Genomic DNA, 12,810 nt, shown 5'->3' with positions numbered 1-12,810 from the left:
GACAGGGGTCCACCAACCATATTAGGGTTGGGCGCCCCGATCAAGACACTGATCCAGGGGCCCAATAGACCGTTGGGCCTATCGGTGGAGATCAACTAACTAACAGGAACATCTGCTGTTGTGATGCACGAAGGCTGCAGAGTTTTGGGCAGTTCTGAGTGTTCCAATCCCTCAGAATGGTTTTGCCGCATACAATCAAAATCAGTGCAGTTCCCCAGCAGCAGCATAGCATGTTTGTTGCCTTATGCTGTTGGCAGCTTCGTTAGATAAGAAATGGCGTTGCTTTCCACGATGGAATGTCCTCTTAAGACAGTTACTCATTGACTGCTCATCTGAAGCCAAGCAATGGAAAGCAAGGCTGTGCTGATACAAAAACCGAGGAAGCTAACAAAGATCTATGTAAATTCCCACCTGCGTTGAAGAAGTTATTTCAGTAGAATGATTTGGTTGTGAAAATTAGACAACCAACATGACTGTATCAAATGGTCCCTTACAAATGAAGGTGCTTTCATAGTCTAGTCAATGTACAAATACTTAATAAACCAAACAACTCTAGCTCTAAATAAATATATTTAGAAGTTGAAATTACCGACTAGGATGACAAATTTACTAGGAGTTTGGCTTCAACGAGTAGACACCAAAGTATATGTTCTCAAGTTTGTGTGGGAGCAAGTGCAATTGTGTCGGTATTTTGGATAAAGGGTACCTCACCATTCCGAGAAAGGCCCAATACTAACAGGGTGGGCCAAAGCTATCAAAGATGAAGCCCAACCCAAACATGGTATGTCACCGGCTTGGAAAGCAAGTTACAGACCGAGGAAAGCTTGGAAGCCAAGTTTCATTAATCCTTGGGCTTCATCTGAGCTACCTAGTGCTAGTTTCACACATCACGTCTACTCACTAGATTCACATATGTCAAACAACCTATCCATACCCCTTAATAGCACAACCAAAGAAGAAAACACAAAGACCTATAATCTTTAAGTGTCTCCAAATATGTCCTTAACCTTCACTCGTATCTTTTGAAAACCGAAATGAATTCCATCACTAAGGGAATGAAAACCATAATTTCTCATTCAATTTTTATTATTACTGTGATATCGCAGCAATGCAATTGCAAAACACACATTAGTTACTACAATAATTGTATCATCAAAACTAACTTAGAAGCCTAAAAGCTTCCGGTCCTTATATTTTCAAGGCCTGATACAAACCCGTGGGTGTAATTTTATTCTCACATCCAACCGTTGTTTGTCTCATCCCGACCCAGTGATAATTACAGGTGCGACTTGGCACCCACATCCACACACTAGCAGGTGCGGTGCGCGCGGGCACCCACACCCATGGGTCCAACTGTAATCCCTAATGCAGCCAGATTCAGCTAGACTTTCATTTTCTAATTCATTTTGAATGACATCTTATAGAAATTCATACATCAAAACACAAGCATCACAAGTTTCCAGATGTCGTTTACCACCTAGTCTTTCCCAAGAACAACATACATGTTCCCGCGTGGCTTGCAGAGAGCTTCCAAGGGGACAGCCTTTGTAGAGAAGAATAATAGGAGCCAACACCATTGTGTATTGATCTCATTGAGTATATATGGAGTACAATCAGGGAGGTTGCCCCTTAGGCAACCGATCCTCTCTACACTCAGCGCACGACGTGCGCGTGGTGGAGCACGGTCACTGCACTCACTGCCTGTGGCAGTTTACAACCATGGTCAAAGTGTACATCAAAACATATTTCCTCAACCCCCCGACCCCCCCCCCCGCTCAGTCTGGCGTGTGATCGGAGTGACGCAAAGACTGGACCAAAAAGCTTCAAACATCGTCGTCGGTAACCCCTTTGTCATAATGTCCACGTACTGTTCGCCTGTCGAAACGTCGAGAGAACGCGGAGGTCGCCAAGCTGCACGTGCTCGCAGACAAAATGAATGTCGAGCTCAATGTGCTTGGTTCGCTTCTGATGGACGGGGTTGGATGACATATACATCGCCGAGACATTGTCACAGTATGCGACCGTGGCCTTCGCGAGGTGGCAGTGGAGTTCACCGAGGAGTTGTCGTAGCTAGATACACTCGGCCGCCGCGTTCGCCACAGCCCTGTACTTGGCCTCCGCGCTGGAGCAGGAGACTGTAGGCTGTCGTTTCGACGACCACGAGACCAGTGAGGCGCCGAGGAAGATGCAGAACCCCAACGTGGAGTGCTGAGTATCTGGGCAGCCAGCCCAGTCAGCGTTGGAGTATGACGTGACGTCGAGCTCGGGGGACGCGTGCAGATGCAGCCTATGTGACGTCGTGCCACGGACGTAGCGAAGGATCCACTCGAGCATGGTCATGTGCGGCACATGTGGATCATGCATCTGCAAGCAAGCCTACTGCACGGCGAATGCAAGATCCGGTCGTGTCACGGTGAGGTACATCAGTGTGCCCACCAAGCTCCGGTATGACGAGGCGTCATCCAGCGCGGCCTCATCGCCGGAAAGCTTGCCCTTGGACTCGACCGGGGTGGAGACAGGCTTGCAGGTCATCATGCTGGCACGTTCCAGGATGTCCTCCACGTAGCGTTCTTGGGAGGGGTAGAAGCCGTCCACGGTACGCTTGACGTCGATGTCGAGGAAGAAGCGGAGCTCGCTCAGATCCTTGACGGCGAACTCGGCGCGCAGACGATCGACGACATGCTGTAACAAGCCCGGGCTGGAGCCGATGAGCACGATGTTGTCCACGTATATCAGGAGGTAGGCGATGTCATTCCTACGACGGAGGACGAAGAGAGACGAATCCGAGCGATTGGCGCGGAAGCCAAGCTTGACGACGAACTCGGCGAAGTGGTTGAACCACGCACGCGGTGCCAGCCACAGGCCATAAAGGGACTTGTCGAGGAGGCATACCACGTCGGGATGAGTGGTGTCGACAAATCCCGTGGGCTGCTGGCACAGGACATGTTCCTTGAGATGGCTATGTATAAAAGCGTTGGAGACATCCAACCGCTTGGTCGTCTAGCACCGCGAAGCTACAATGGTGAGCACGACCGGAGTGAAGGTCTGGTCACAATCAATGCTGGTGCGTTGGGTGAAGCCGCTCACCACCCACCTGGCCTTGTAGCGTTCTAGAGTGCCATCTGGATTCAGCTTGTGTTTGAACACCCATTTGCCCGACACGACATGGACGCCCGGCGGTCGATCAACCAGCCGCCATGTGCGATTGCGCTGGCACACGTCTTACTCAAGGGCCATGGCCTCATGCCCAGGGGCGGATCCAGGGCCTGGGCTGCCCGGGCTGCAGCCCGAGACGAGTCCATGTAGCCCCTTTAACATATGTGGTGTTTAGCCTAAAAACTATGATCTTAATTAGACAAAAGGAGGCCTAGGAAGCAAGATCAGACTATTTTGAACGTGAATCAGCAGCTCAGCCCGGGGCATAGCCCCATTCTGGATCCGCCCCTGCTCGTGCCAGTGAGGATCTTTTAGCGCGACGCGCGCGAAAGTGGGTATGGGTGAGGTGGCCAGAGTTGTGGAGTTAAGTGCATAGCGAGGATTGGGCTTGTGCACACCGGCGCGGACGCGAGTGATCATGGGATGTGGCACGGCCAGCGCAGCTGGAACAATGGCCGGCGCTGGCGCGACGGTGGCCGTACAAGATGAAGATGAAGGTGGACCAGCAAGCAACGGCGATGTCGCGTGGGCTGGTGGCATTGGCGTGGATGATGAAGTGGGGGTGGGTGACCACCGGAGGTGTGCCGGATGTAGACGGCATCGGTCAAACAGCAGAGCACTGAATGAGATTGGGAGAGTCAGGTTCAGTTACTGTAGCTCGTCCAGCTGTTGTCGGCGCAGACTGGAGAGACTGGATCGAAAGGGAAACTGCGATTCGTCGAAAACGACGTGACGGGAAGTGATGACCCGTCGTGTGCGAAGGTCGAGACACCTGTAGCCTTGATGATCGGTAGGATAGCCAAGCAAGACGCACAGTGTCGAGTGAGCACTAAGCTTATGCGGCGTGGTGGATGCCTGATTAGGGAAACACAGGCAGCCGAAAGCTCAAACGGGGTGGTGACGCCACTGGTCTGACACGGCCGGAGATTGAGTAAGTGCGTAGCCGTGGGCAATGCCTCGACCCAAAAGGATGCCGACTTGCCAGCCTGGATGAGGAGGCTGTGGATGCAGTCATTCAAAGACTCAGGTTGCGCTCGGCCTTTCCATTCTGTGGTGAGGTGTATGGACAGGAGAGCCTGGATGCAACGCCATGGTAGCAAGATGACTACTTATGGCGTGGTTGTCAAATTCTTTGCCATTATCGGTTTGAAGAGCAATAAGAGGAAGTTGAAATTGAGTGAACACATAGGCATGGAAATGTAAAAGACACTGAAGAACTTCAGATTTGGCACGCGATGGAAGTGTCCATACATAGTGTGTGTAATCGTCAATAAGAACAAGATAGTATTTGAAGCCTAAAAAACTAGTTACAGGTGACGTCCAGACATCAGCGTGGACAACTTGAAAAGGAACATAAGACACTGAAGTAGAAGAAGAAAATGGCAGCCTGACGTGCTTGCCGAGCTGACAAGGCATGCAAGTCCGATCCAGCTGGGCAGTAGAGGTGAACTCGAGGCTTGGGAGCAACTGGTCGAGGGCGTGACGACCGGGATGACCCAGACGCTAGTGCCAAAGGTCAACACTTGGGGCGGTGGCAGCGAGAGCCTCCGGCAGTGAATACGCTAGAGGGTAGAGCTCGCCAGAGCTATTACATCGGAGGATCACCGTACGGGTTGGAACCGAAAGGGTCAAACTCTACGGAGACATTGTTATCGCGTGTTAAGGAACGAAATGAAATAAGATTCTTAACTAAAGATGGGGACACAAGAACGTTCTTGAGAAGAAGAGGGGCGATGGTGGTGGCAATTATGGATGATGCCCGATGGGTGACCGGCAATGTGGCGCCATTGCCGACAGTGATGGGTAGAGAATTGAGGACGAGGGTAGGGCGGGAGATATTACCAGCTTTAGAGGACATGTGCAAAGATGCGCTGGTGTCAAGGCACCACTTAGCCGTCTGAGGAGCAGTCGCCGTGGAGTTGGCCGCATTCAGCGCGGCGAGGAGGGCCTGGTGATTCCAGGGATCCACGGGAGGAGGCGGGGAGAAGCCGGCAGGAGGGGTTGGGCCAGCGAAGTAAGCATGATGTGGTGACGTGCCCTGGTGGGGACCAAGGACGTCTGCGCTAGGCGCACGGAACGACATGGGCCAGGCCTGCACCATCTCGGTCCATGGGTTCAGGCCCGGTGTCCAGTGCACAGGCGGTCGTGGGGAGCTAGAACCGCCGTGTTGACCACCGCGGCCACGACCGTGGCCACGACCGCGCCTGTCATCGTTGTGTTGCCGCGCGCCGTGGGCAACCGCTGGTAGTTTGGGGGCGGAGGTGTGGCCGCCGGAGCTGGAGTTTGCGGTGGTCTGGCCGCCCGAGCCAGAGCTAGAAGTGCCATCGCCCGGAGTAGATGTGGCAGACTTGGATCCACTAGTGGCAAGCAGAGCGAGCTGTGCCGCCGTTGTTGATATTTATTAACTTGTCACTTGTTTAGTAGCCACCTATTATAAGCCTATATCTCCTAACATTACTTTACTAGGTTGTCATCCCTAGTGATGATGCCAGAGATGCTTGTTAGTAATACATAGCATTATTACTAGAATAATACTAAGTAATTCTTTATTAGTTTATGTGACTAGGAAGAATATATAAATATATGAATGAAAAGGATCTGCAAGCGCACATATAATTATACCATTGTAGAACTTCACCCTGGAGTATTACATGTATCGTTATTTATATTTTTACCACATGAAATGTCTAGCATGGACATGTATTGATAACTTATACTATTAATAGAGAAGTAAACCATAACCAATATTCTACTTATAACAGGGGTAAGTCATAGAATAAGATATATATATATATATATATAAATAATAAGTATTGATCATCAATAATGATAAATCATTCAGAGTACTCCTTTCTATGACATTAGCATGGTCAGGTAGAATATTAGAGGAATAATTCCTAAGTCATTCTTAATTATAAGTCAAAACATACATTGATTAGTGTAATTACACCTGGTAAGGTTATCTTTATATCTACACATAAGGGATATTATTAAGGAAGATTAAGAACATAGCTTGTTCTTCCTTCGTAACCGGACCCTACTTGCACCTATATTCGGGGAGTGGCCTACAAAGGACTCAATGGGAGTGTCACATCCGCAATCTACCACATGACCCAGAATATATGGTGTATCCGTAGGTAAACAACGTATAAGCACCACGCTTACACAATGTCGACCACCCATCCCGTGTACTTTAGAGTGAGCGCTATACGAATTTATGCATAAACATAATGATAAACTAGTTATACTAAGTATGTAATCAAAGTAGACGTTGAACATTATAACGAAGAACATGAATAAGATGAATACTAATATTGTCATAACAATTGTAACAACATATAAAAATAATGGAGGTATAAAAGAGAGGGGTACAAAGATTATACCAAACCACGCACTTGACAAGATCAAGAATCCAATCGAAGCCTGCTTGCCTCCCTCTAGACCTAGCCTAACTAGCTATGCCCTAGAATATGGTGGAGCTCTGAGGATGATTAGGGTTTCTATCTTCTCACATTACTTGATGACTGGGGTTATGCCTAGAGGGTGGTAGTGGCTGGTATATATAGGCCGGAGCGTACAACGTGAGCCCTTGGATCAAACCGACTTAAAGGACAGCGTAGATGCAACCTAGGAGGCGGTGGAGAACCGACATAACAACGCGAAGGCTGATAGTGGGCCCCAGGGGCCGGTCCGCCTGTAGGTGGGGCCGACCGGCCCCACCTAGCAGCCTCTACATCTCTGCCTCGGCGCGGAGTCCTCTCGAGTCTTCTGGTGTCCGTTTCGCTGCGGATAAGCGCAATTAAATCTGACATCTTCGTCCACCTTGACGGTTTTCTGGATAAACCTTGCAGAAAATACAGATTCACCAAAACTCATAGAATTTGTTAGTTTAAACCTCTAGACCTTCGTTGGTGATTATATTTATGCCTTTATGCGTGTTATATTGACGGTTTATAATGTTTGTTAACTACCGTCAACAGCCATCTTGGCATGCTCCTTATCTTAGTGCTCCTCCAGGAGCAGGTAGGAGCGGTCAGAGAGAAAGTTGTGCGTCGGCTGCTTCGCCGTGATCACCGGGATGATATGGCGATACTTCGAGCTGATTCCGCGGAGAAGGTTGAGCACCTGGATTGTCTCGCTAATGGGTTGGCCAATGTCGCGGAGGGCATCGACGAGCTACTTGAGGCGGCCGGTGTACTGGGGCGTTGTCCATGTCGCCCTGAACGAGATTGGCGGAACTCGGCCTCCAGGTACACGGCGCCATGAAGCTCGTTGTCGCGGAATTGATCCTCGATGCCGTGCCAGATGATGTGGGCTGTCGGCTTGGGCACGCGGACGATGGCGAGGACCTCCTTGGCAACAGAATTGTAGAGCCAGCTGAGGATGCACTGGAGCACGATCTGCCACTCGCGGTCACGCCGTTGGGCCGGGGTCGGTGGCGAGGTGAGGTGATCGGCGAGGCCAAACTTCCCGATGAAGGCGTCAAAGAAGGTGCACCACTCGGTGTAATTGGGCTCGGTGAGCTCGAGAACAACGGGAACATGAGATTTGATGTTCACCGTCTCGAGAACGGTGGCAGGGGGAGTTGTGATGGCGGCGGCGGTGGCAACGCCGGTAGCCCTGGGCATATTACCCGATACCCGTTACCCAAACCCGAACTACCCGAACCCAGACCCGAATTACCCATTACAATTTTGGGTAGTAACTTGAGATACCCGAATTTAATTTGGGTAGTTCGAGTAATAAGTCCCGTACCCGAATTACCCGTATAACCCGATAGCTGCAGGAATCTACACGGTCGACTTCATTCGACCCAACATTGAATAGAAGAGGAGAGGGAGAGCCCAGCGGCCAGCGCACTCAATCCGCTACCCCAGCCCCCCCCCCCCCCACGACTACGTCTCCGCGTCCCAGCCTCTGCTACCGCACGACTCCGCGAAACCTAGCGGGGCGGCGGCGCGGCTCTGCCGTCCAATCCAGGTCAAAGCTTCCAGCGTCGACGGCTCAACCTCGACTCCCCACGCCCTCACCGCCTCACTGGTCTGCGAGCTGCGAGCGCTCAACACCTCTTCGTCGAGACCTACAGGCTCCAGATCTAGAGGTCCAGCACCAGCTTGCTACGGCGCGACGCCTCACCGGCAACAGAGATGTGACTGTGACTCTTGTTCCCTTGTTCCCAATTTGAGTATTTGAACTATCAGAGATGTGACTGATTCTATTTGAGTATTTGTAATTCCGTATCTTTGTGTTTGCCTGTTTGGAATATGTTGTCACTTGTCAGATCAACTGACTCAATATATATTATTCTGTATTTCTATGCAAATTGCTTCTTACATTCTATGCACATTTTTGCTGAATTTCTGTGCAAATACTCCGTAGCTGCTAAAGTTGTGCGCAGTTTGCTACCTCACAGTGCTTTCGGGCATATCGGGTATACCTGAACCCGAACCCGAAAAATTAGGTACCCGAAATTTCGGGTAGAGCTAAATTTGGGTAGCGTTTTCCATTACCCGAATTACCCGACCCGCAAAATTCGGGTAACCCGAAAGCCCAGGGCTGAGCGCCGGTGTAGGACTCGCCATCGAGGGAGGAGTGGGAGGAGTCGACGTCGAAGACATCGGCGTCGAAGAACGGGTTGACGTCCATGGCAGCGGAATGCGGCGGGCGTGAGACGTGGGGAAGCAGTGGAGGTGGAAGGTGGCCGCGGCGAGCACGGTGGAGCGGTTCAGGAAGAAACCCGCGCAGATGATGCCATGTAGAGAAGAATAATAGGAGCCAACACCATTGTGTATTGATCCCATTGAGTATATATGGAGTACAATCAGGGAGGTTTCCCCTTAGGCAACCGATCCTCTCTACACTCAGCGCACGACGTGCGCGTGGTGGAGCGCGGTCACCGCGCTCACTGCCTTAGGCAGTTTACAACCGTGATCAAAGTGTACATCAAAACATATATCCTCAACAGCCTTAAACATAAAGGAGACAAAGCACGCCGCCATGTCAACCTCTCCATCTTCAACCCTGCTCCAGTCAAAGCACTGGAGCAGTGCCCCGAGAGCAAGCCCCATGGTTCGCATGGCGAGATTCTCTCCGGGGGTACTTGCGCCTCCCCATTCCAAACGGTACCATGAACTTCCCCTCAGCTCTGCCGTGCTCGAACCTCTCTGGCCTGAACTCGTCCGGGGCCTCCCATATCGCCGGATCCCTGTGAATGGCATAAGCATTGACAAGGATCATCGATCCAGACGGGACGACGTACCCGTAGATTTTGCAGTCGGTGGATGCCTCGTGTGGAAGTCGCATCGGCGCGGCAGGGCAGAGGCGCAGAGTCTCGTTGATGACGCATTTAAGGTAAGGCAGATGGGGCAGGTTGTTCCTCTCAAGAAGACAACTGTCTCCGATCTGTGCGTCAATCTCGTCTTGCGCCTTTTTCAGTGCATCTGGGTGGTTAAGCAGGAGCGCTATTGCACACTCTATGGTTGTCGAGGTTGTCTCTGTTCCGGCGGCAAGTAGATTCTATATTAAGGAAGAAATAAGGAGAATGATTAGAGAAGCATCGTAATGGACTATTAGATAGCAGAAGGATACGGGGACTACGGCTACTAGAGCCGCGATGAAAGTTTCTGTGTAGTGTAGACGTCAGGCTCCGTCTTCTGCAGCGAGAGCATTAGGCCGATCATGCTCTTCTTCTCGTCGGAGTCATTATCATCGCCTTCCCCGTTCTTGCGTTCCAGCTGCAGTGCCCTCTGCCTCTCTGCTTCGATCAGCCTGCAGATGAACGCGTTTCTCCGGTTCACCGCACCCTTAAGCTTCCTCTTCACTCAGTGCACGTCGAGCCAGCGCAGCACGGGCACGTTGTACCAGAGGTTGGACACGCCGACGAGCGGGAAGATCTCCTCGACGATGTCCTTCATCTCACGCGCCTCCTTCGACATATCTGCGTCCTCGGAGTAGGTGCTCCTGGTCTGCGCCATGATCTCCATGAGAACGCTGTGCGAGAGGTCAAACAGCCTCCGCTTCAGCTCCATCCTGGCAGCTGCAGCGCCGCCCTCCGCAGCGGTGGTGGCGCGCACCAGGCGACGCAGCATCGAGCGCATCTCGCGCGCGATGACGTTGTCGGACATGATGTTGACGCGGTGCGCCGAGAGGAGGTGCACGGTGGCGACGCGGCGCATGGTGCGCCAGTGCGCGCCGTAGTTGGCGCGGTGAGCACTGAGCACGGTATAGTCGAAGGAGAGCTCCCGCAACGACGCAGGGTGCGGGCGGTTGGCGAGCACGACGTCGCGCTCGCCGGAGAAGCCACTCCTTCGCCAGGTCGGCGGAGCTAATAACGACGGCACCACGGCTGGCGAGGCGCAGGTGGAGGATCGGGCCGTGGCGTGCGGCGAGATTGGCGAACGAGGTCCGAAGTGGCTCCTTGAGCATGGGGATGTGGCCGAGGAAAGGAACCGCGAACCACGGCTCCATTGGCGGGCGCCCCCGCTTCTTGTGCCGTATCAAGAGGCAATAATGGAGAAAGACGAGTAGCCCCACGGTGACCCCGGCGACATAGTAAAATCTTTCATCGTTGCTTGTGGACTGTGGTGAACTGGTGAAGTGAAGCGAGGACTAAATGAGCTCTTAAGCTGTTCTGCTCGGTCGTTCTTCTGCGAATTGGAACTTGAAAGTTACTCATATGGAGGTGAAGCCGCGGAACCTGAGGGCGAACCCTAGGCGGCCCCGCCCTGTCGGCCCCGCCCTGTCGGCCCCGTCCCCGTCGCCGCCGGTGGCGTCGGCCCCGTCCTTGGCGCCGACGCCCGCCACCCCCCTCCCCCTCCCCCTCCCCTCCCCTCCCCACCGCTGGAGGCCCCGCGAGATCCGCCACTCGGGACCCCGAGCCGCCTGCGCCGCCACTAGTGCTGGCCACTGTCACCCCGGGTGTGCCGGAGCCGGCCGTCGCGGCCCAGCCGTGCCCAGATCCGGCGGTCGGGCCCTTCTCCCCGCCACTGGACGTCGGGAGGCTACGCCGGCCCCGCCACCACGGCAGTCTCCTCCGCCGGCGCCCATCCGCCTCATCAGCCGTCGGCACCGGCTGCGGACGCGCCAGGGTGCGTGGCGGCCAGGTCTGGCCTCTCCACGACATTGCCGGTGCCGGGAGGCAGAGCCACGAGCCCTCTGCTAGTGGCTACCGGCTAACGTGGAAGGCCGCCGTCACCACGTCCTCCGGTGCCCCACCGCCCACATAGCACCGGGGCGAGCTACGACCGCGGTAGGTCTATGCGTGGGGTCTAGGTGCTGCTCTTCCATGGCGCCACCTACGCCGGACAACTTGGCGCTAGGGTCCGGAACTAGGTCTAGGACCGGGGAAGCGGAGTCACCTCTGGGGTCACCGTCCCATCAGTCGCAGACCTGTAGTGTCGAGATGGCAGACTAGAGGGCGGGTGAATAGTCCTTTTCTAAAATTAATCGCGCCGACTAACCAAAATAAATGCGGAATTAAAATTATCGATCTAGCCAAGACTACACCCCTCTATCTAAGTTCTCAAGCACCTTATAAAAGATCCTAGTTAAGCAAAAAGGTGTCGGGCGAGCAAGAGCTGACCTAACCAATTCTAGAAGCAAGGTCACACAAACCAAATTAGTCATGCAACGGGAGCTACTTCTAGCTACACAAGCAAGAAGGTAACTAGCAAGCTACACAAGCCAACTAATTGCAAGAGCAACTACACAAGCATAATGTACGTGAAAGTAAATACAAGCTTGATGGGGATACAAACCAACGGGAAGACAAGGTTGACACGATGATTTTCTCCTAAGGTTCACATGGTTGCCAAAAAGCTACATCCCCGTTGTGTCGACCGATCACTTGGTGGTTTGTCGGCTAAGAGGTGCTGCACGAACCTCATCCACACATTGGACACTACAAGAACCTCACAAGCCAAGTGAGGGTAGCTCAATGACACGCTCGACTAGAGTTGCTCTTCGTAATCCCCACGGGGTGAGCACAATCTCCCTCACAAATCCTCCTCTAGAGCACCGCACAATCTTCTCGCGTGCTTCAATGGAGTCACAAGCCACAAAGCCGTTTAGGAGGTGGCAACCTCCAAGAGTAACAAGCACCGGACAGGGGTGGTGGTGGCACTGCCCTAGGGATGGCGGTGACCGCCAGCCAGTCACCCGAAATACCCCCTCTATGGAAAATAGTGGCGGTGGCACTAGACAAAGGGTGGCGGTGCCCTGTCCGGTTGAAAGCTCTAGTTTGGTTTTGGTTAATTGATGAAACCCTAAGTGCTAACCTAGTTTATCAAAGTGATTATGAGATAGGTAGCACTATTCCAAGTGGTGAAGCAAATGAAGATCATGACATGATGATGGTGATTCCATGGTGATGATCAAGTGCTTGGACTTGGAAAAGGAGAAAGGAAAACAAAACGCTCAAGGCAAAGGTATAAGTGGTAGGAGCCTATCAGAGACCTAATACCGGGGTACCCAATAAGGTGGAAATAATAACCATCGAACGTTGACGCTTCCGGTCAGACAAGAACGCTACTACGCTTCTTGCCCGAACGACGGAAGATTGGTTCCGCCTCGCCCAACCCCCGAGGGCTGGCTCTGCCTCGCCTGGCGTCCGGGGACGGGCTCTGCCTCGCCCGACATCTAAGGATAGGCTCTGCC

The 12,810-nt window shown here is 52.8% G+C and overlaps 1 pseudogene; it reads right to left on the bottom strand.

The window, feature by feature from the left end:
- Positions 1–1,477: 1,477 nt before the first annotated feature.
- Positions 1,478–11,278, bottom strand: LOC136455333 (cytochrome P450 81Q32-like; annotated as a pseudogene).
- Positions 11,279–12,810: the final 1,532 nt, after the last annotated feature.

This window comes from Miscanthus floridulus, chromosome 5, assembly GCF_019320115.1.
Source record: "Miscanthus floridulus cultivar M001 chromosome 5, ASM1932011v1, whole genome shotgun sequence".
NCBI lineage: Eukaryota > Viridiplantae > Streptophyta > Magnoliopsida > Poales > Poaceae > Miscanthus > Miscanthus floridulus.
This window is presented reverse-complemented; position numbering and strand designations above follow the sequence as displayed.